This window comes from Muscardinus avellanarius, assembly GCF_963383645.1.
Source record: "Muscardinus avellanarius genome assembly, chromosome: X".
Taxonomy (NCBI): domain Eukaryota; kingdom Metazoa; phylum Chordata; class Mammalia; order Rodentia; family Gliridae; genus Muscardinus; species Muscardinus avellanarius.
Genome location: NC_137792.1, coordinates 118,500,352 through 118,523,726, shown reverse-complemented (window position 1 = coordinate 118,523,726; position 23,375 = coordinate 118,500,352).

The window sequence follows — 23,375 nt, the reverse complement described above, 5'->3', positions numbered from 1 at the left end:
CACTATTTTAATTTATTTTTTATTTTGAAAAAGATCTGGCTAAGTTGCTGCAGCTTGCCTCAAACCTGCAATTCTCTCATCTCAGCCTCTCAAGGACTGGTAACCACACACAAAAAAATTCTTCCCTTTTAAGTGTCTTACTTACCTCTCGTATCATCATTGCTTTTTCTTTTAGTGGCAATAATTAAGGGTAATACTGATAGATACAGCACGCTTAAAGTGATTGAACCATCCTCAGTTACAATTCTATATAATTGTGTGCAATCGCAATTTGTAATTCTATACATGTTTTACTTATTTAGTATCTGCTTTTACGTGACATTGTCATGCCATGGGGCAGGAATAAAAGCATTTTTATCATTGTTTAACTACACAGTGTTTTGTATATTTGGTTCAACCAATTTGTTGAGTGAATTAAAATGTCTTGTTACTTAATTGCTTAATTTTATTTTAAAAGTTTTATCAGTCTGTCCCAGACTTCCTAAAATCTCATAACCTTTAAGGGTAAACATTCTTTCCTGGTTCATCTTGTTTTATAGTAAAAGCCTGAATTATTGCATTTTAGTACCCTTTAAAGAGTAAGTTCCTTATTTATCCTTTTTGGGGGCATACTGGGTACTGAAGTTAGGGGCATTTTACCTTTGAACAAAACCCCCCGCACTCCTCATTTTGAAACAGTCTCACTAAGTTGCTGAGGTTGGCCTTGAACTGTTGATCCTCTTGTTTCAGCCTCCCAAGTACTAGCATCACAGGCTGCACCACCGAGCCCAATGAGTGACAACCCCTCCACTTGAGTGTGGGAAGAATCTGTGACTTTCTTTTAGCCAGAAAAACACTGAGAGGATGATAGAGAGTCGCAAAAAGCTAGATAATCTCTTGAATAGGTTCAATTATTTAAGACTCTATGCTATCAGAATAGAGCCAGGAATTCTTTTGCTGACCTTGAAAGTTCTCTCTGATGTTGTGAAATGGTCTGCTCCAGGGCCTCCTGATAACTGCAGGTAGCCGCTAAGAACTGACAGTGGCTCATAGCTGACATCCAGCAAGGAAATAGAAAGGTGGGTGTAGAGGGAATAACATCCTACAGCTACAAGGAAGTGGATTCTCCTACCAAATGCATGAACATGGAAGAGGACCCAAGCTCCAGAGAGAAGAGAGCCTGCCTGACAACTTGATTGCAGCCTTGTGAGATCCTGAACAATGGAACCCAGATAAGCCATATCCAGACTCAGATTCCTGCTTCATAGACACTGCAGGATAATGTGTTGTTTTAAATTGCTAAATGTATGGGGATTTTGTGTGCAACACTTGGGAGCTAAGAGACATATTTCTCCTTGACATTCTCATTCTCCTTTTTTTCCTGACTCAGTCTTCCTCTTCTTGGATTTCCACACATACTGACCTACAATAAATACAATGTTATTCTCTCTTATTTCCTTCCCCTTCAGAATTTCACATACCCCTTAAAAGTTCCTAGGGGTTTTTCCTCATTTTTTTTCTTCCATTGCTGGTTCATATAAATAGTACATCTATTCTAGTGGGTGTTATACATATTAGAAAATTCAGTTTTTATTCAATCACACAGCCAATATCTTACCTTTATAAATAATTACATCCTTAAAACTCATTAATTTTTCAATAACTTATATCACTAAGGTCACTCATCAACCCATAGTGGATTTGGGGGTGCAATATACTTTGCCCTAGAGTCAAAACTTCCCAATTAATTATATTAGCAAACAATTGTTAAAGATTTTGATGATCTGGCTCCATTTTTTCTATAATTCATTGCCTTTGCCTAGAAAATAAAAATAACTTTCACGTGATGATTCATCTCACTGCTTTTTTCTGAGTGCTGTTTTGAAACACTTCTACAAAGAAACCTTTTGCATTTGGTGTTAACTGTTAAGTTCTTCTAATTGGTGATCAATAGCTAGATATTCTTCAAGCATTAACTTGGGCTAATACTATTGAATATATTAAACTGCATTGTAACACCAAAATAAGTTGCCTTGTTAAATTATTAAAATATGATGACTATAATAATGTAAGATCACCTTCACCTCTGAATTAGTCTCATGTTATTAAGCTAGGTTTTTTATTTCAAATCTCCTTTTTAAAGATTGAAAATTTAAGTATTATACATAAGGAAGTATATCATACAAAATTTTATAAACATACATTGTATATACCTGCACTTATATGTGTATATTAATACACATTAAATATTATACAAACTATACTTTGCCTCACTTTTTATAATCCAGTTTTACAAAAATAAAATAACTAGTGTTTGAATCATATAAACTTGCAAACCTTTATCTGAACTTATTATCTCATATCATTTTGGTATAATGAAGTCCTCCTATTCACTATGTTACCTGAACTTGAATTACAGTAATGATAACCATATATAGAAATTGAGATGTTAAATACCTACAGAAAGCCAGGTCTTGTGGTGCACGCTTGTAATCTGGGTACTTGGGAGACTGAGACAGAAGGATCGCAAGTTCGCAGTCAGCCTCTGCTACTGAGTGAGGCCCTCTGGAACTTAGGGAGAACTTTTTTCAAAATAATGGATTAAAAAAGAACAGGGCTGGGGGTGTAGCTCAGAGGCTGAATGCCCCTTGGTTTCATCCCCAGTACTGGAAAAATAAATACGTACAGAGGTTGGCTGAAGCATAGTTGATCTCATAAGTTGTTTCGGGTTTCGACATTCCCTGAGAGCCATCCCAATTATAAGCTGGATTGTTGTAAAGGTTGTCCTGTTTGGGCTCATAAATCATGAAGCTATTTTTAATGAAAAATAAATAACACATACTTTAGGATATTTTTAAATCAATGTAGTGTTAAATGTTATGATGAAATAGATTATTATAAATATATTACACAGGAGGCAAATAAATGAAGTCATTCAGAAGTTGTATTAGATTGATATAACACATGTAATAAAATAATGTCATATTCATGAAACTGAAAGACCTAAACCATGGTTTTTATTCTATTTTTCACTAAAACTAGGGCTTGTTAGGGCATATTTCCTATCTTCTGTCTCAGAATGTCTGATAAATTATATGATACTCAGATAAATAAAAAAGTACGAATTAGAAAGTCTTACAAATGCATTTTGGTTAGTGCTGAACTTTTTTCTCAGGAAATGTATCAAAGGGCTTTTACTTTGGCAGAAACACAATCATGTAGAAATTCACAGTAAAGAAACATTGACTATTCCCCTTTCTCTCTACAACCCTATCTCTTACCAAAAATAAATACATAAATTGAAATTAAAACACAAATTAAAATGAGACACTGCTTCTCTTTTTTCTGCATTCACATGCTTTATTTCCCCTTTTAAGAGAGTTTACTATCTGGGTTTGGTAGTGCGTATTTGTAATCTCAGTACATTGGAGGCTGAGACAGAATTGCAGATTCAAGACCAGCCTCAGCAATTCAGCGAGAATCTCGGTAACCTAGGTAGACCCTGTTCCAAAACAAAAATCAACCAGGTGTGGTGTCACATACTTGTAATCACAGTACTTGAGAGGCTGAAGCTGAAGGATTGCAGGTTCAAAGCCAACCTCAGCAATTTAACCAGGCTTTCAGCAACTTAGATAAAAAAAAAAATAGGGCTGAGGGTATAGCTCAGAGATAGAATGCTCTGGGATCAATCCCAGCAAAACAAAAGCTTTACACTAGAAAAACAACCCAATCAAGAAATGGGCAACTGAACTGAATAGACATTTCATGAAAGAAGAGATTCAGATGGTGGAGATTCCTTAGAAAACTAGGAATGGATCCACCATATGATTTGGCCATACCACTACTGGGTAATGGAAATACTACCATCAACTATGTGTATGCACGTGAATATACCAATGTCAATATGGGTACTCTCTATCGGGAGAGAGGGAAATGTGGAGGGATTACAGTCTTACATTATGTTGTAAAACTGTAATGGACCAATGGGGAGGGATTTCAGTCTTACATTATGATGTAAAGCTGTAATGGACCAATGGGGAGGGATTTCAGTATTACATTATGATGTAAAGCTGTAATGGACCAATGGGGAGGGATTTCAGTCTTACATTATGATGTAAAGCTGTAATGGACCAATGAGGAGGGATTTCAGCCTTACACTATGAAGTAAAACTGTAACAGACCAATAAAAACATCCGGGCTGGCATGGTGGCACACGCTTGTACTCCCAGTACTTGGGAGGCTGAGACAGAAGGATCACAGGCTCAAAGCCAGCCTCAGCTACTTAGTGAAGCTCTATGAACTTAGTGAGACCCTCTTTCAAAATAAAGAATAAAAAATAGGAGTGTAGCTCAGAGGTTGAATGCCCTTGGGTTCAATCTCCAGTACCAAATACATACATAAATAAAAACACACAAAAAAGAGATAACTTACTTGTAATTTCTTTTAGAGAACTGGGGTGATGGAGGTACAGGACTTAAAGAAAGAATCTCCTGATTGATTTTGCTCCAGGGATTCTACACATCGATTTTTTAAAAAGGAAAAGTCAAAGAGTTAGTCATGAGTTTAAATAAATTTGAAATATAATATATAATAGCCCATATTGAGTTTACATGCAAATATCAAAATGTTATAATGTCCCTAGTACTGGCCAAGCCTGGTGGCACACACTTGTAATCCCAGTGTTTGGGAGGGTTAGATTGGAGGATCACACAGGTTCGAAGTCAGCCTCAGCTACTTAGTGAGACCCTGTTTCAAAATAAAGAATAAAAAATAGGGCTGGGGTATATCTCAGAGGCAGAATGCCCCTGGGTTTAATCCCCAGTACCACCAAAACAACAACAACAAAATGTAGTCCTAGTATCATTTCTACAAAATGACAAAGATATTGTAAAAAATAAAATGTTTGTGTGTTACATTAACAACTTTGTAAATCTATCTACCATCAGTCTATCATCTATCTATATCATCTATGGAGAATGGCCTACTATCTATCTATCTATCTATCTATCTATCTATCTATCTATCTATCTCTATCATATATTTATGGAAAATGGTCTACTAAATGGGAAGTTGCTGAGACTGGCCTGAAACCTGCTGTTTTAGCCTCCTAAATACTGGGATGACAGGCTTGAGGGGCCACACAAGGCAAAGGGGAAGTGCAAATGGAGGACACATTTCGGCCATACTGTAAGCAGTAAATGACCCTTCTAAATAAAGGATTCAATTCAATTCCTCCCCTTCCCACATTTATAGTGTGAATTATCTCCAGAGAAAATACATTTGACAAAAATAACTCAGAAAAAATTCAGGTCGAATACGAGAGCTTCTGCATGAAACAAATACAACATTTTATAGTGAGCTTCCCACACCAATGAATTAATAAAAAATACATTTTAAATAACACTATATATATATATCCCTATATTATGGTATCATTACCAGTTCCACTAATGTGTACAGGGAGGGTGGGAGTGGGGTGGGATGGGATGGGGAGGGCACACCAAGGGCTGTGCCCATGTATGTTTGCATCACAATGACCCTCACTGTAATATATCATTAAAACACACCAATACAAGTATATGGTGGGTTTTCTTGGTGGTACTTAGAGTGGAACCCAAGGGGCTTTTCTACCTCCAGGCAATACTCCCAAACCTATTTTATACTTTATTTGGAAACAGGGTCTCCCTGAGTTGCTGAGAGCCTCACTAAGTAGCTGAGGCTGACTTCGAACCTGTGTGATCCTCCTGTCTCAGCCTCCCAAGCGTTAGGGATTACAAGCATGCGCCACCATGCCCGGCTCAAGTATATGTTTTTTAAAAGGCAGTTGTCAAATACCGTATTTCAAATAAGCACTAAATAAAGACTAAATGATGATAATACAGTCACTGAAACAAGAAACTGGCATTAAGGCAGATTTGAGGCATGTAACAGTGGCTCCAGGTATCCATGGATACAGTTTCTTACTGCCACACTTGTTCTGGACAGGAACATAACATCGTGATATGACTCTTTTGGTAGAAGCATTTTAAAATTCAGAATGTTATCACATAGCCCTTTTGATAGTTATAAAGTTCAATTGTCCATTGAACTTTGATTTGAGAAAGAGTAAATGATATATAAAATAAACATCACAACCCATCCCTAAGTTTCAGCCCACAACTGCCTTTGAAGGGTAGGGAAACTTAAACATAATAAAATCAGGGATGAGACAGAGCTTAGGTTTCAGGAAAGATCTACTGATAAAAATAGGAAAAATGAGACAGACCCAATTTTTCTCCTCCATCGTTCAAATATCTTTCTCTCTACGTTGAGCTTTCCTCTTCTGCTGTGTTTTTGATATCTTCTTCAAAAGGAAATAAAATACCACCACAAAACATAACAAAAATACCATGGCTCTTGGCAAAGTTCAATTGAGTTTGGCCAAACTCCTGGCTTGTACCCGTAGCCACGTCCTTTTATATGCCCTTTGATGTCACAGCTGACATAACAAAGGGTTTATGACCATACCATATCTCTGCTCTTAAAGGGGCTACGCTCCTTTCTGTAGGACTTAACTTTTTCAATCCATTCCTCTAATAGGTGAGGTAGAAAGGAATAACTGACATAATAAAAAGAGGCCTAGAAAAACTTGGGTTAGAAGGGCATACATGCAGAGTTTTTAGCCTCAGCAATATGAATGTTTGAGGATAGAGATCCTAAAGGAAGCAGTAGGGGCATCCCAGCATATAAGGTCACTGGTGAATACTTCCCAAGCCCTTGGGATAATTTAAAATAATGAACTCAGACCTAGCCCCCATCTAACTAGGTAGAGATGGGGAAAGTATTTTTGGAAAAAAGAGTGAAAAATTCTAGAGTAGAAGGCAGGGAAGGAGGAAAAGTAAAGTGACTGGAACTGGAAAGCTAGCCATTTTATCTTTCCTCTTTCCCTGCCCTCTAACTCTAGAATTGTTTCACTCTTAAGTTCTTTCCAAAAATACATTTCTCATATCTACCTAGTTAGATTGGGGCTAGATCTGAGTTCATTATTTTAAATTATGCCAAGGGGAAGGTATTCAGCACATTATACTAAGTGAAATTAGTCACAAAAAATAAGAAATCAGATGTTCTCCGTAATATGCAGAAGCTAGGGAGAAAATGGGTCACAAGAGGAACTCTAGATGAAGAAGATAGTATAGATGAGCAGATAAGGCGACCTAGCTGAGGGGGATGGGAGGGGAGAGGAAAATTCCCTAGTGTACATGATATACATTCATAAACATATCAGAGTCAATCACTAAGCCAAACATGACAAGGAGGGAAGGGAAGGGGATGGGTGGAAATTGGGGAAGGGCTAAATGAGTGCCTCTGCCATCTTGTAGTACATTAAGATGTATGAATACAATGTACCAATAAAAATTTTTTAAAATAAAAATAAAATAAATAAAACGGTTAGTTCTTTGTTTTTTGTTATTTGTTTGTTTAGATCAGTTCCTGGTGATGGTATTGCTGATAGGAGTATGGCACTCTACTCTTACAAGCAATTAATGGTTAAGAAAGAATTGCAGTGCTGGGCTGGTGGCGGGTGGCCCAGCCTGCGCCCTGGAAAGCCCAGTTTGGGCTGGGGGTGGTGGCCCAGCTTGCGCCCAGGAAGGCTCGATGCCAGGCAGGGGGCAGGTGGCCCAGCCTGCGCACCAGAAGGCCCGGTGCCGAGCAGGAGGGCGAGCCGCATGGCCCGAGGAACTCAGTGCCGCTGTGCTACACAGGGGCCATTGTGCATTTAGAACATCAGATCCTGCTCTGCATGATGAGGCTGTGGGACTCCGCTCTTGGAAGGGAGAAAAAATTCATTTCTACCAAGTGCCTGATCTCACAACCTCTTCAAACTACACATATTGTCTTCTCTTATTAAAAAAAAAAAGAAAAAAAAGAATAAATATTGGAGAGGGTTCAAAATGGCCGCAGCAGCAGCCAGGATTCTGGATATGCAGACAAAACATATCCAACTGACCTGGATCTTTTGGAAAAATTCCCCGCGAAGGGGACTGCGTCTTCCTTACATGCTTAAGAATCCTGGACATCGTCTGTAAAGAGGGAGCTCAGTGGAGATCTAGAAGGAAGGCGGTCTTGGCAGCAGCAGCAGCAGCAGTGGTGGCTATGGAGGCTTGTATTTGGGAGAGGCAGAGATCTGATCCAACCCACCCTGATCTTCTGAAGAAATTGCCCCAAAGGTGGAATGCTACTGTTGTGCATGCTCAGGAATACTGGACAACATGCAGTGTGGGAAAGGAGTATGGGAAAGAATTGAAATGGAGGAGGCAGCGGCAATGGCAGCAGCTGGTATTCAGGAGAGGCAGAGATCTGATGCAACACACCTGGATGTTTTGAAGAAATAGCCCCAGAGGTAGAATGATACCACTGTGCATGCTTGGGGACTTGGAACAACATGCTGTGTGAAGAGGGTGCTTGGAAGAGAACTGAGATGGCTGTGACAGTGGCAGCGGTAGTTAGCATTTGGTAGAGGCAGAGATTCAATCCAATCCACATCATAATTTTAAAGAAATATCCTCAAAGGTATACATGCTCAGGAATTCTGGAAAACAAACTGCGTGGGAAGGGTGTTTGGCAGAGAAACAAGATGGCAGTGGCAGCAGTGGCAGTGGTGGTGACCAGAGTTTGGAGGGGCAGTCAGATCCAGTCCAGTCTACCGTGAATTTCTGAGGAAATCTCCCCCAAAGTAGACCGCTCCTCCCACACATGATCGGGATTTCTGGACAACATGCTAAGTGGTAAAAGGGTTTGGGGGGTTTCAGAGGGAGCCCCCCATGGTCAGGTTGGGCTGCCACACTGTGGGTTCTGGGAGTCATCAGCCCTTATGGCTACCACGCTCCTCTGTGCAGAATGGGAGGCAAGGGTAGGTATGGGGCAGCAGAGCCTGCTCTCCGGAGTGAAGCTGTGGACCTCTGCCTTTGGAGGGAGGACAAAATTTTATTGTCACTGGGTTTCTGGGGTCCCAGCTTCCACAAAAGACATGTACTGCTCCCTCATATTAAAAAAAAAAAAAAGAACACTGGGCGTGTTGGCACACGCTTGTAATCCCTGTGCTTGGGAGTCAGAGACAGGAGGATCGCATAGGCTCAAGGCCAGCATTGCTGGCTTGAGAGACCCTATTTCCAAATTAAAAAATATATATATATATATATATTTTAAAGTGGGTCCCCGGGAGTAAAGCCCAGAGGTGGAAGGGTTTCCAGGAACCCCAGTACCACCAAAAAAAAGGGGGGAGAAAAAATGGAACATTTGTAGATGACCTGCTCATAGGGGCAGAGAACAGGGCCCGATGCACAGCAAGACAGCAAGGCCGGAGGTAGGGCCTTGGAGACCAGGATAGGAGCCTGCAAGCAGGCTAGGCCAGTGCTGGGGCCAGGGAGACCGGGATCAGAGCCTGCCATGAGACAAAGCCTGTGTTGGTGCCTCTGAGGACAAGATCAGAGCCTGCCGAGGGGTGAGGTCAGTGCCAGGGCCAGCGAGGCCAAGATCGGAGCCTGCTGTGAGGCAAGGCCGGTGCTGGGGCCTCCAAGGCTGGGACTGGAGTCAGCCAAGGGGTTAGGCCGGTGCCAGGGTCAGCGAGGCCAGGATCAGAGCCTGCCTTGAGGCAAGGCCAGTGCTGGGGCCTCCAAGGCCAGGATCGGAGCCTGCCAAGGGGTAAAGCTAGTGTCAGGACCAGCAAGGCTGGGATCGAAGCCTGACATGAGGCAAGACCGGTGCTGGGGCCAGTGAAGCTGGAATCAGAGCCTGCCATGAGCCAAGCCTGGGGCTGGGGCCTCTGAGGCCAGAACCGAAAACTGCCGAGGGGTGAGGCTGGTGCCAGGGCCAGTGAGGCCAGGATAGGGGCCTGCCATGAAACAAGGCCGGTACTGGAGCCTCTGAGGCTGGGATTAGAGCCTGCTGAGGGATAAGGTTGGTACTGGGGCCAGCAGGGCCAGGATCTGAGCCTGCCTTGAGGCAAGGCCGGTGCTGGGCCCTCCAAGGCTGGCATCAGAGCCTGCTGATGGGTGAGGCTGGTGCTGGGGCCTCCGAGGCTGGGATTGGAGCCTGCTGTGAAGCAAGGCCAGTGCTGGGGCTTCCAAGGCTGGGATCAGAGCGTGCCAAGGGGTGAGGACAGTGTTGGGACCAACGAGGCCAGGATCAGAGCCTATGGTGAAGCAAGGCCAGTGTCAGAGCCAGCGGGGCCAGGATCGGAGCCTACTGTGAGGCAAGGCCAGTGCTGGGACCTCCAAGGCCAGAATCAGAGCCTGCCGAGGGGTGAGGCAGGTGCCAGGGCCAGCAAGGCTGGGAACAGAGCCTGCTGTGATGCAGGACCATTGCTGGGGGTTTGGAGGCAGAGATCGGAGCCTGCCGAGGGGTGAGGTTGGTGCTGGGGCCAGTGAGGCCAGGATTGGATTTTGCAGTGAGGCAAGTCCGGTGCTGGGGCCTCGGAAGCTGGGATTGGAGCCTGCCAAGGGGGGAGGCCGGTGCTGGGGTCAGCAAGGCCAGGATTGGTGCCTGCCACTTGGTGAGGCTATAGCTGGAGCCAGCAAGGCTGAGATAGGAGCTAGACTAAAGACAAGGCCAATGCTGGGGCCCCCGAGGCTGGGATCGGAGCCTGCCACAAGACAAGGCCAGTACTGGAGCCAGTGTGGCCGGGAGCAGAGTCTACTGGGTGGCCAGGCCAGTGCTGGGGCCTTCATAAGTGGGACTGGAACTTGCAAAGTGGCATACACAAAGAAATATCACAGAAAATTAAAAAAAATAGGATGCTCTCCCTAATATGTAAAACTAGGAAGAAATGGGTAATAGGAGGGAATCTAATGGAAGAAGGGGCCCTATGGAGGAGCAATTAAGGTGACCAATCAGAGGGGATGGGATGGGGGAAGATGGAATCTCTTTAAAGCACATGGTGTACATAAATAAATATATCAGTGTTAAAAACTACATCAAGCATGGGATTGAGGGAGGGTGAGGGAGTGGGATGGGGATTGGATAAAGGTTGATTGGATGATGTGTACTTGGATATCCTAACAAGTCTTACATTCCATTGTGATGTTTGACTACAATGCACCAATACAAATATATTTAAAAAAGAATTGCAGGTACCTAAAGAAGGTGGCTTCCTTCATAGTGTCCATAATAAATCCTTGAAGTAGGGTGACAATATCATTTATTGTCAAACCAGAACACCTATGAGAATTATAAAGTAAGCTATTAATGTTTACATGAAAACAATGGGACTTTTCTGATTACACTACTTTGAAGTCAATTTTAGGACCCTAAATTTCCATATTCTCCAGAAACATAGCCAATGTGGCTTCTGTTTTCACTGTCAAAAGAAATTCCTCTTCTATACAGGCATGGTGTGCACACCTATAATCTAAATTCTAGGGAGGCTGAGGCAGAAGGATCACAGACTTGAGGCCATCCTCAGCAATTTAGGTGATACACTCAGCAACTTATCAAGACCTTGTTTCAAAATTAAAAAAAAGCAAGAGAGATGGGGTGGAGCTTGGAGGTACAATGATCCTGAGTTCAGTACTCCTATATCTTATTTCAGCAAGCCTGGAAACATTGTATTTGGTATTAATAAGCACAATCAGGGATTCTGTGGTTACAAACCCACAGTGAGGTTGATGATGTGGGAGTACAGGATAGATGTGTTCTATATAGCATTAAGCAATCAACAGTTGAACTTAACAATTTCAAAGAACAAAGATAAAGCCACAGGGAGGGGTTCATTAAGGCACAAGGGTAGCGAAGTCAGTAGATTCCCATTTAAATTCATGATCAAAGAGTAAAAGCATCTGTTGGTTGAGAAAAGTCAAGGAATTAAGAGAAGTGTTTTGGACTCACTTGCAGGAAGACACACAAGTACATCTAATTTATAACAGCTAGACTTGGTGTCCAACTTATTGGATGTGACAGGCAAAGCAATTGCCCTATTCATTCTCCTCCTTAATGCCAATGAAATTCTCCCAACTGTTATAGAATAAGGCTATGTTTAGAGAAGTGATACTTGTAATCAGGAGAATAATACATCATGGAGGACTAGATGTGAGTTTTTCAGATGAAGTTAAGGTGTTAAAACTTATAATACATCCCTAGAGGTCCAATAGCACTGCTGGCTTATCCTACAATTTGCTAATTAGTTTTCCTTCTCTAAGACAACTATTTCATTTCTTCTTTCCTCAAATCTTCAAACTTTCTTTTTGTCCGGTGGATGATCTCACTTCTCATTTCACTTAGAAAACAAAAGCAATTGGAAGATAACTATTTCTTTGTTAATTTTATACTTCTATTGGTGCATTATAGTCTCACATCATAACGTAGTTCATACTGATAATAACATACATGCATACAGCACTTGGTGAATTTCTCTCTGGCTCCTTCCCCACTCCCTCCTCTTCCCCATACAGGGTATTGAGATGGGAAATTCTCACCTATGTATATAGAGTCAATGAAAGTGTTTCCTTCACTAATACAATTAGTATTAATTAGTCCCACACACCACCCTCCACTAGACCACCTTCCTTACTCCACTGTGGTCACAGACTCCTCCATTATCTAAAGTCCCTCTTGCATCCTATTACTCCCTAGCTTCCACATATGAGAGAAAACATATGACCCTTCACTTTATGTGACCAGCTAATCTCACTTAACATAATGTTCTTCAGTTTCATTCCTTTTCCTGCAAATGACATAATTTTGTTCTTCTTTATTGTCGAAGAGAATTCTACTGTGTGTATATCAGTTTTGCAAACCATTTATCTGTGAATGGATACCTGGGTTGGTTCCATAATTTAGCTAATGTATATTGTGCATTATCCATGCATAAACATAAATATGAGTGTATCATTACAATATTCTGATTTCAGTTCCTTAGGAAAGGTATTCAAGAGTACAATAGCTGGGTCACATTATGGATCCATTCCTAGCTTTCTGAGAAATCTCTACACTGATCTCTATAGTGGCTGCACCAATTCGCGATCCACCAATAGTATGGAAGAGTTGCACCAGCATTTATTGTTGTTTGTCTTCTTGATGATTTCCATTCTGATTGAGGTTAGATGGAATCTCAGTGTCATTTTAGTCTACATCTATTCATTGCTAATGATGTTGAACATTTGCTGTGTCTTTATTGTCCACTTGTATTTCTTCTTCTTCTTCTTCTTCTTCTTCTTCTTCTTCTTCTTCTTCTTCTTCTTCTCCTCCTCCTCCTCCTCCTCCTCCTCCTCCTCCTCCTCCTCCTCCTCCTCCTCCTCCTCCTCCTCCTCCTCCTCCTCCTTCTTCTTCTTCTTCTTTTTTTGTGGTGCTGGGGATGGAACCCAGAGGCTTTCTACCTTCGCGCTACACTCCCAGACCTGTTTTCTATTTTATTTGGAAACAGGGTCTCACTGAGTTGCTGAGAGCCTCACTAAGTATCTGAGGCTGGCTTCAAACCTGTGTGATCCTCCTGTCTCAGCCTCCCAAGTGCTGGGATTACAAGCATGTGCCACCACGCCTTGCTCTGTATTTCTTCTTTCATGAGGTATCTATTTAGTTCAATTGTCCATTTCTTGATTTGGTTATTAGTTTCTCCACAGATAGTGAGGGAATCCAGAGGATCATCAGAAACTATTTTGAAAATTTATACTCCAATAAACTTGAAAATATAGAAGAAATCAAAAGATTTCTAAACACATACAACCTACCTAAATTGAACCAGGAGAATATAGAAGTTCCAATCTGACCAATAGCAAGGAAAGGGATAAAAAGGAAATAAAAAGCCTCACACTAAATAGAAGTCCAGGTCTAGAAGGTCTCTGCACCTTGTCTAGTTATGCACTGCTGACAAGATTAATATTAATACCAAAGAAAGGAGGTTGTTATTCATTCTCTAGCTTCTCCCTGCAGAACACTAGACCTATACCAGTGTCTAATACAAGAAAAATGTGTCAGATCTCTTACCAGGACTTGAACAATCAGCACCAGAAAGCCAGTATAAGTAACAGAACCAGTAGCAAAGATTCCTGAGGAAACCCCCATCACAGGATGGGGCTACCATTTCCATTGTAGGAGCAAACACACAGGATACATATTCTACTATCAAAATCACAACTCTTTTAACCATTAGAGTGTTCCCACTCTTGTGTAACCCACAGAAATAGTGGATCTTTCCAACTCTAACATAGCACATACTGTGCCACAAACTCACTAATCATTCCCAAAGAAGCTACAGGGAGATTAATACTATAATACCCCGTTGGACATGAGCTCAACTTTGAGAAAGAAATGGATATCCCAAGACACAACTTCAGGATAAAGACACTTACTAGGAAAGCCATCCAATACATGTAGTAAAGCTATCAATTCCATCAGAAGCACAAATCTCAATATAAGAGCACAAGAAGCTGGGCATAGTGGCACACCTATAATCCTAATACTTGGAAGGCTGAGATAGTAGGATAACAAGTTTGAGATGGGCCTCAGCAACTTATGAAGATTCTCAGCAACTTAGTGAGACCCTGTTTCAAAATTTGAAAGAAACATTAAAAGGACTGGGGGTCCAGCTCACAGGTAGAACACTCTTGGGCTCAATCTCCAGTCTGTCTGTCTGTCTGTCTGTCTGTCTGTCTGTCTTTCTATCTCTCTCTCTCTCCCTCCATCTCCCTCTCTCTCTCTCTCTCTCACATACACACACATGCACACAGAAAAAGACACAAAAATATGAAATATAAAAAATAAGGTAATACAACATATTCTGAAACTCAAGATGTTTACATAACAGATTCCAAATATATCATAGTGGTTGAAATAGTTTGCCCAATGAAGAATTGAAACAGTTTTTTTTTTTTTTTGCAGTAAGGATGGAACCCAGGAGCAACCTACCTCCAAGTGACATCCCAACCCTATGTTTTATTCTTTATTTTAAAACAGGTTCTCACTGAGTTGCAAAGAGCCTCACTAAGTAGCTGGCCGCAAACCACGATCCTATCTCAGCCTCCCGATTGCTGAGATTACAAGCATGAGCCACCATGCCCAGCTGAGCACAGTGATTTTCAAAAGTTGAATAAAAATGCAATACAGAATATCCATAATATATAAGGAAGTAAAATAAAACTTAAAAACAAACCAATTACTCCAGATAATGGAAGGGAAATACCAGCAAAGTTTGAATGGAAAGATAGGAGAGGAGGAAGGCTGATCTTGATTAATGAGGTTCTACATCTGAACATGTGTAAAATTATGAATAAGACATGGTTAACCTAGACAACCATTGGTGGGAGGGGGGAAGGGAAAACGGGGGCGGGGGGAGAGGGCACCAAATATAGTTTAAATGTATACTATTTATGTTCAATAATAAAATTGTTAAAAAATAAAATAAAATATACACAAATCTAAATAAAAGTTTCTGAAAGGAAGAAATAAGAAGATCAATAAATATACAGTAAAAGTGCTCAAAATCATTAGCTATCAGGGACTTACAAATCAAAAACTTCAGTGAAATCCCATTTCACCACAGGTAGATTCTAATTACTTCCCCCCACCCAAATAATAACAAATGCTAGTGGTGATATGGAGAAAAAGGAACACTTATACACTGTTGGTGGGAACATTTATTAATAGAGCTACTATGGAAAACGTCATGGAGTTTTCTCAAAAAAATTAATATAGCCGGGCGTGGTGGTGCATGCTTGTAATCCCAGCATTTGGGAGGCTGAGACAGGAGGATTGCAGTTCGTGGACAGCCTCAGCTACCTAATGAGGCCCTCTGCAACTTAGTGAGACCCTGTTTCCAAATAAAGAATAAAAACTAGGGCAGGGGTGTAGCTCGGAGGTCAAATGCCCCTGGGTTCCATCCCCAAACCTGAAAAAAATTAATATAACTCTATTATCCAGCTATCTTATTCCTGAATATATATCCATTGGAAATGAAGTGAGCATACAAAGGAGATACCTGCATGCCCATGATACTGTGGCACTATTCACAATAGCTAAGGTATAGAGTCAGCTGAGGTGCTCATTAAACAGATGAATGCATAAAGAATATATATAGTGCCTATACTCTATGGAATAGTATTCATAAAGAAATGAATTCCTGTTTTTTGTAGCAAAATGAATGAAACTGGAGGACATCATGTTGGGCAATAATTTAATAAATTCTCTCTCATATGAGAAAACTAAAAATAAAGTCAACCTGAAAAGAAGAGAGACTACTAGGGAAAGGAAAGGGGAGGAAGGGGAGGTGAGGGTAGAAGAAGGCTGACAGACATGAGCAATGAATGATGTATGCATGTGTGGAAGTACTGTAGTGATCCCCCTTAATATTTGCAATTAATATGTATTAATACTAAAAACTTAAATTAGTCATTTATGTACCATAAAATGTACTCACTTTCCCCAAATGCTACTTCATACTTTGACTTAGGCATCCATCAGTATACTTTCTGACTATTTAAAATTTCTTCTCCTGAAAGTTTCATACAGATAAAGTCACACAATCTGTAATCCCTTAGGGAGTGGTTTTCTTTCAGTTAGTATGTTTTCAAGGGCCATCCAAGTTTTAGCATGTATTCGTATTTAATTCATTTTTACTGCTTAGTAGTATTCCATTATAAGAGTATACCACATTTTGTTTATATAATCATCAGTTGATGGATTTTTCAGCTGTTTTTCTTTTTGGTTATTAAAATAATAAATGACATAAGCATTAATGAGCACAATTTGATTGGATATATATTTTCAGTTCTCTTGGCTAAATATCTGGAAATAGAATTGCTGGTCATATGGTAGCTCTGTACTTAACTTTTTCAAGGAACTGCCAGATTCTTTTCTAAACTGGCTGCACTATTTTACATTTCTACCAGCATCATAAGAAGGTCCCACATTCTCTATGTGCTTGCTAACACTTAATGTCTGTCTTTTTGATTGTAAATATCCAAGTGGGTATGGATCAGTATCTCATTGTGATTCCAACTTGCATTTCCCTGATAGCTATTGATGTTGAGGATCTTTTCATGTATGCATTGCCCATTCTTTAGAGAAATATCTTTATAAATACTCTGCCAAAGTTTTAATTAGGCTATGTGTCTTTTTATTTTTTTTGTGTGTGTTCTTTAATATATTCTAGAGACACATTCTTTATCAGGCATATGACTTGCCAAATTTTTCTGTCACTGGTATATCTTTTTACTTTCTCAATGGTGTCTTTTGAAGCACAAATGTTTACATTTTGGTTATTTCTACTTTTCCTATTTTTTATTTTGTCAGTTGGATGTATATATAACAGCTAAGAAACTACTATTACTTAAAATCACAAAGTTTTAAAATTGTTATCTTTTGAAATTTATAGTTTTAGCTCTTAACTTTAAGTTGTACTCTGAGTTAATTTTTACATATCGTTAGGTGAGTAGTTTCGTTATTACACACACACACACACACACACACACACACACACACACACACCTATATATACATACACACACACATAAAGTCCCAGGATAATGTTTAAAGTTGCAGTAGATGAAAAGTAAATTTAACACTAGTTATTTCAGTAATTTAACACTATTATAGATAAAAACATTTTCTTAATTCATTTTAAGATTGCTCATTGTTCATATATAGAAATAAATTTATTTTGTAAATTGGTCTTGTGTCCTGCTTTATTTCAATAGCCAGCTCAATATAAACCTGAAGTTATATTGAACTTCGTGGCAAGAGTGGGTTTATATAAATGTACTGGGTGTTCTCTGCTTCTTCCTTTAAGAGCTTAAACCCCAGACCACTACCCCTGCCCCAGCCTTAGGAATACATACATTTATTAAATCATTCAACTACCTTTAATTCAATAAATTTAATACTCCCATGTTGTCATAGTGATCTGTAAAAAAGCTGTTCTGAACATGCCCTCAATCTTCTGATCCCCTATAGACAAAAGTGTTTTTCCAGAACCCATTCTTTATGCCTGGTCTCCATTTCAATCTAAAATATGCCCTTCCTTCTGAGTTCTATCATCTATCATATTCACTTTCTTTTCTTTTCTTATTCATTGGTGCATTGTAATCATACATCATTATGAGCTCAGGATGGTAAAGGCATACATGCACACTTCACACATTCATACTCACTTTGATACTAAATTTTCTCTATGAATACTACTATCAGTTGAACTCTTCACACCCAGTTTTGTGTTGTTTCTATGTAGTACTGAGGCTGGGATCCAGAGGAAACCTAACTCTGAGCTACACCCTGAGACCTATTTAAACTTTTTATTTTGAAACAGAGTCTTGTTAAGTTGCTGAGGCTAGCCTTGAACCTGCCATTCTTCCACCTCAGCCTTCCAGTACTGGAATTTCAGGTGTGCACCACTGTGCCTGGCTTAGTTTCCTTAAGGATGTTCTACCACCTCTATTTCTATGCCAGCCACTCTGATCTTGATGTGTTATATCTCCCATCAGACCACTGAAAAGGTGTTCTCACTCCACACATGGAAAACGTGGAAATTTTTCTGAAAAATTTTCTTGGCATCTGGAAATTTTTCTTGGCAAAAGGCGAAGATTTGGGAGTCAATAACTCTCAAGGTTCTCACTGTCATCTCTATGCTGATGTCTCCCAAATCACTATTTATAGTTAAGACCTTCATCCTAAGGTTTATCCCTATATATTCAACTGTATATTACTCATCTCGACCCTCATGACATTTACTATTTTCAAGTCTCATCTTTCTTCCTTATGCTCAGTCTAAAGGAATAGATTAACTACAGTCAGTAACACTAGTTAGAGACAAAGACTTTACTCCAGACCTTCCTTTATATATCTTATCAGACTTCCCAAATTTATATTTGAAGGATTTTTTAAACCTCTATTACTACTAAGTTAGTTTTGCACAGGATTACGTCTCTGCCTCCAATCTTGCTTCCTGTTTCCTTCATTCCTATCCATTATGCACACATTCACCAGAGTACTGTTTTTTTATTTTAAATTATTAATCTTTTTTTTGCGGTACTGGGGATGGAACCCAGGGGTATTCTCCCTCTGAGCTATACCCCCAGCCCTATTTTTTATTCTTTATTTTGAAACCTGGTCTCACTGAGTTGCAGAGGGCCTCACTAAGTAGCTGAGGCTGTCTGTGAACCGTGATCCTCCTGTCTCAGCCTCCAGAATGCTGGGATTACAAGCATACCTACCATGTTCAGCATAAATTATTAATCTTTTATTGGTACGCTCCAATTATACGTCACAGTGAGGTTCCTAGGGATAAATCATATATCCACACAATGTCACTTGGTCTGTTTCCCTCTCTACACATCTTTTTTCTCCCCTCCTCCTTCTACACTCATATAGTGAGATCCATAGTGATATATTTATATACGCACAACCAATACATCAAAGTGATATTTCTAAAATGCATACCTGATTGTGGCACTCTTCTACTTAAAATTCTTTAATTCTTCTCACCAAATCTCCACTCCCTGTACTATCTTCAGAATAAAATCTCTTATCAATCATGACTTATAAAATTCTTTGCCTAATCATTATCCTCCCCCTCCACCCCGTGGTCCAGATATATTGAAACAGACGTATGTTGTGTGCAGTTTTTCAAAGGAGGCACAATTTCACTCAGCCCTAAGCCTTTTCATGTGACTCCTGCCTTTTCCTGGATAGTCTATCCTCCTTCTTTTTTGGAGTACCTTCTTATCTCTGGACAAACTTTCTTAACATTCTCTGGGTTCTACACGATTTCACAACACACTTGCCTCCCAATTTCACCTCCCAATTCACATTATACTGTCATCATGTTCTCCCCTTTGACTGTAAGTTTCAGTACTATGTTATAATCACGTGTTAGTTTCTACTACTGCTATAGTGCCTGGAATAAATTAGGTACTTAGTAAATATTAGATGGGTAAATGATATGGGATAGAGAGTACCATTATCCTCTTAGACTTTCTAGCATTGTGAAATTTACAAAAGCTCCCCTAGAGACATACCCATAACTTTGCATTAATTACAACTTTTAGCTTTGATTTTATGTTTCTCTTTTAGAGTAAAGGAAAGCTTTTAGAGTAGGGTCACGTAATTTAAGATTAAAACTTCTGCCCATATTTTTTTTATTTGTGGTACTGGGGTTCCTGGAAACCCTTCTACCACCAGACTACACTCCCAGACACCTATTTTTTATATTTTTATTTGGAAACAGGGTCTCTTAAGCCGGCAAGGCTGGCTTCAAAACTGCACCATCTTCCTGTCTCTGCGTCCCAAGCATGGGGATTACAAGCGTGCGCCACCACGCCCGGCTCTTTATGATTTTTTAAATGCACTGAAGGGTACTTAGTGAGGCCCATTGCAACTCAGTGAGACCCTCTTTGAAAAATAAAAAGACTAAAAATTAGGGCTAGGAATGTAGCTTGGAGGTAGAACGCCCCTAGGTTCCATCTCAGGTACCAGAAAAAAATAATAAAAATAAAAAGACTAAAAAATAGGGCTGTGGATGTAGCTCAGAGGTACAATGCCCTTGGATTCCATTTCCAGTACTGGAAATTAATTAATTAAATACTTAATTTAATTAAATAGAGACTGCTGGACGTGGTGTCTCACACTTGTAACCCCAGCATTTAGGAGGCTGAGACCAGAAGATATCAGTTTGCAGACAGCTTCAGCTACTTAGCAAGGTCCTTTGCAATTCAGTCAGACCTTGTTTCAAACATAGAAAGACTAAAACCTAGAGCTTGGTGTGTAGCTCAGAGAAATAATGGCCCTGGGTTCCATCCACAGTACCACAAAATAAATAAATAAATAAATAAATAAATAAATAAATAAATAGAAAGAAAGAAAAGTGTAAGAAAGAAAAAAAGAAAAAAGAAAGAAAGAAGGAAGGAAAGAAAGGAAGGAAGGAAGGAAGAAAGAAAGAAAGAAAGAAAGAAAGAAAGAAAGAAAGAAAGAAAAAGAAAGACTAAAAAATAGGACTGGGGTGCAGCTTGGAGGTACAATGCTCCTAAATCCTCAGGATTGAAAAAAAAAAAAACAACCTTTCCTGATTGTCCTCCTGTTTCCTATACCAACCTCAGTTTTTCAGTTTTTTCATGATTTCCCTTCCACTCATCACGGTGTGCTCTAAACATGTCAAGGAATTTGGAGTTTTACCAAAACTTCGTACAATTTCGCTTTTTACTCTTGGCACATTTGCCTTGGATGCTCTCATTTTTCTTTGACCTCTGCTATCTCATACCTGAGTTTTATATGTGATATACTGTCTATAATTCATTTAACGACTATCATCCATCTATAAGTAGTTAAATGTCACCTAACAGAATTTTTAAGTGCTTACTAGGAGCTAGGCACTCTACTAAGCATTAAGGATAAAGAAAAGAATATGAGTTGGTGTCTGACCTCAAATTGTTAAAAAAGTTACTGAGACTATAGGTATATAACAGAAACCATAGGTGTATCCTTATAATTGAGTGTAGTGTGCATTGTAGAGATGAGGTCTATGAGATGCTGTGAGAGGCAGTGAATGATTTTAATGACTGCTTGATCTGAGCTTTAAAAGATATGCCCAAACCAGGGAATATTAGAGATAGCAGAGGGTATATTCCAGATAATGGAGGGGAAGCCTCAGCAAAGCTAGAAAGGAAGGGTAAGAGAGGAGAAGACTGATGTTGATGAACTGGAGGATCTACATTCAAATATGTGTATAAGTGTGAATGTAGCAACCTGGACACTCATTGTTGGGAGGGGGGAAAGAGGAAGGGAGAATGTATGCCATTTTCAATATGATCCACATAAATATAAAAAAATAAAATTCCTTGGTGACACTAAAACAAAACAAAAAAAAAGAAGAAGATAAGTGAGTCGTTCCGGTATGAGATAGCAGAGGTCAAAGAAAAATGAGAACATTCAAGGCAAATGTGCCAAGAGTGGAAAGTGAAATTGCAGGACGCTTTTGCAAAAACTCCAAATTCCTTGAAATGTTTAGAGCACACTGTGATGAGTGGAAGGGAAATCATAAAAAATGAGGTTGGTATGGGAAACAGGAGGTCAATCTGGAAAGGTTTTTTTTTTTTTTTTTTTTTTTGCAATCCAAGGATAGAATTTAAGAGTATTGTACCTCCAAGCTACAACCCCAGCGCTATATTTTAGTATTTTTATTTTTATTAATTTATTAATTTATTTTTTATTTATTCTTGTGGCACTGTTGATAAAACCCAGGGGTATTCTACCTCTGAACTACAACCCCAGCCCTATTTTTTGGTCTTTTTATATTTGAAATAGGGTCTCAATGAATTGCAAAGGGCCTCGCTAAGTATCTGAGGCTGCAGTGAACTGCAATCCTCCGGTCTCAGCCTCCATAATGCTGGAATTACATGCATGCGCCACCACACCCATCAGTCTTTTTATTTTTTATTTATTTATTTATTTATTCATTTATTTATTTATTTGTTTATTTTGTGGGTCTGGGGCCCAGGGGCATTCTCCCTCTGAGCTATATCCCCTGCTCTATTTTTTATTCTTTATTTTGAAACCGGGTCTCACTGAGTTGCAGAGGGCCTCACTAAGTAGCAGAGGCTGTCCACAAACCATGATCCTTCAGTCTCAGCCTCCCAGATGCTGGGATTACAAGCGTGTGCCACCACGCCCAGCTTATTTTATTTTATTTTATTTGTATTTTTTATGGTACTGGGGATGGAATCCAAGGACATTGTACCTCTGAGGTACACCCATAGCCCTATTTTTAGTCTATTTATTTATTTATTTATTTGTGTGGTACCAGTGATGGAACCCAGGTTATTCTACCTCCAAGCTACACCCCCAGCCCTATTTTTTTGTCTCTTTATTATTGAAACAGGGTCTCACTAAGTTGCGAAGGTCATCGCTAAGTAGATGAGGCCATCAACGAACTGTGATCTCCCATCTCTGCCTCCCAAATGTTGGGATTACAAGTGTGTGCTGCCATGTCCAGCAGTCTTTTTATTTTCTATTTTTTATTTTTTATTTTTATTTTTTATTTTTATTTTTTGTGGTACTGGGAATGGAACCCAAGGGCACTATAACTCTGTGCTATACCCCCAGTCTTATTTTTAGTCTTTTTATTTTTGAAACAGGGTCTTACTGAGTCATGAAGGGCTTCACTAAGAGTAGCTAAGGCTGGCCATGAACTGTGATCCTCCCGTCTCCGCCTCCTGAATCCTGGGATTACAAGTGTGCTCCACCACACCAGGCTAGTAAAGGCTTTTTGAGCAATGCCAAGGAATATGGTTTTAACTTTGTATGGACTCCATTAAAAAGTTTGTAGTCATAGGGCATGATGGTGTGCACCTTTGTAATCCAAGTACTTGGCGGCCTGAGATGGGAGGCTCACAGGTTTGTGGCCAGCCTCAGCAATTTAGTGAGGCCCTCTCTGCAACTTA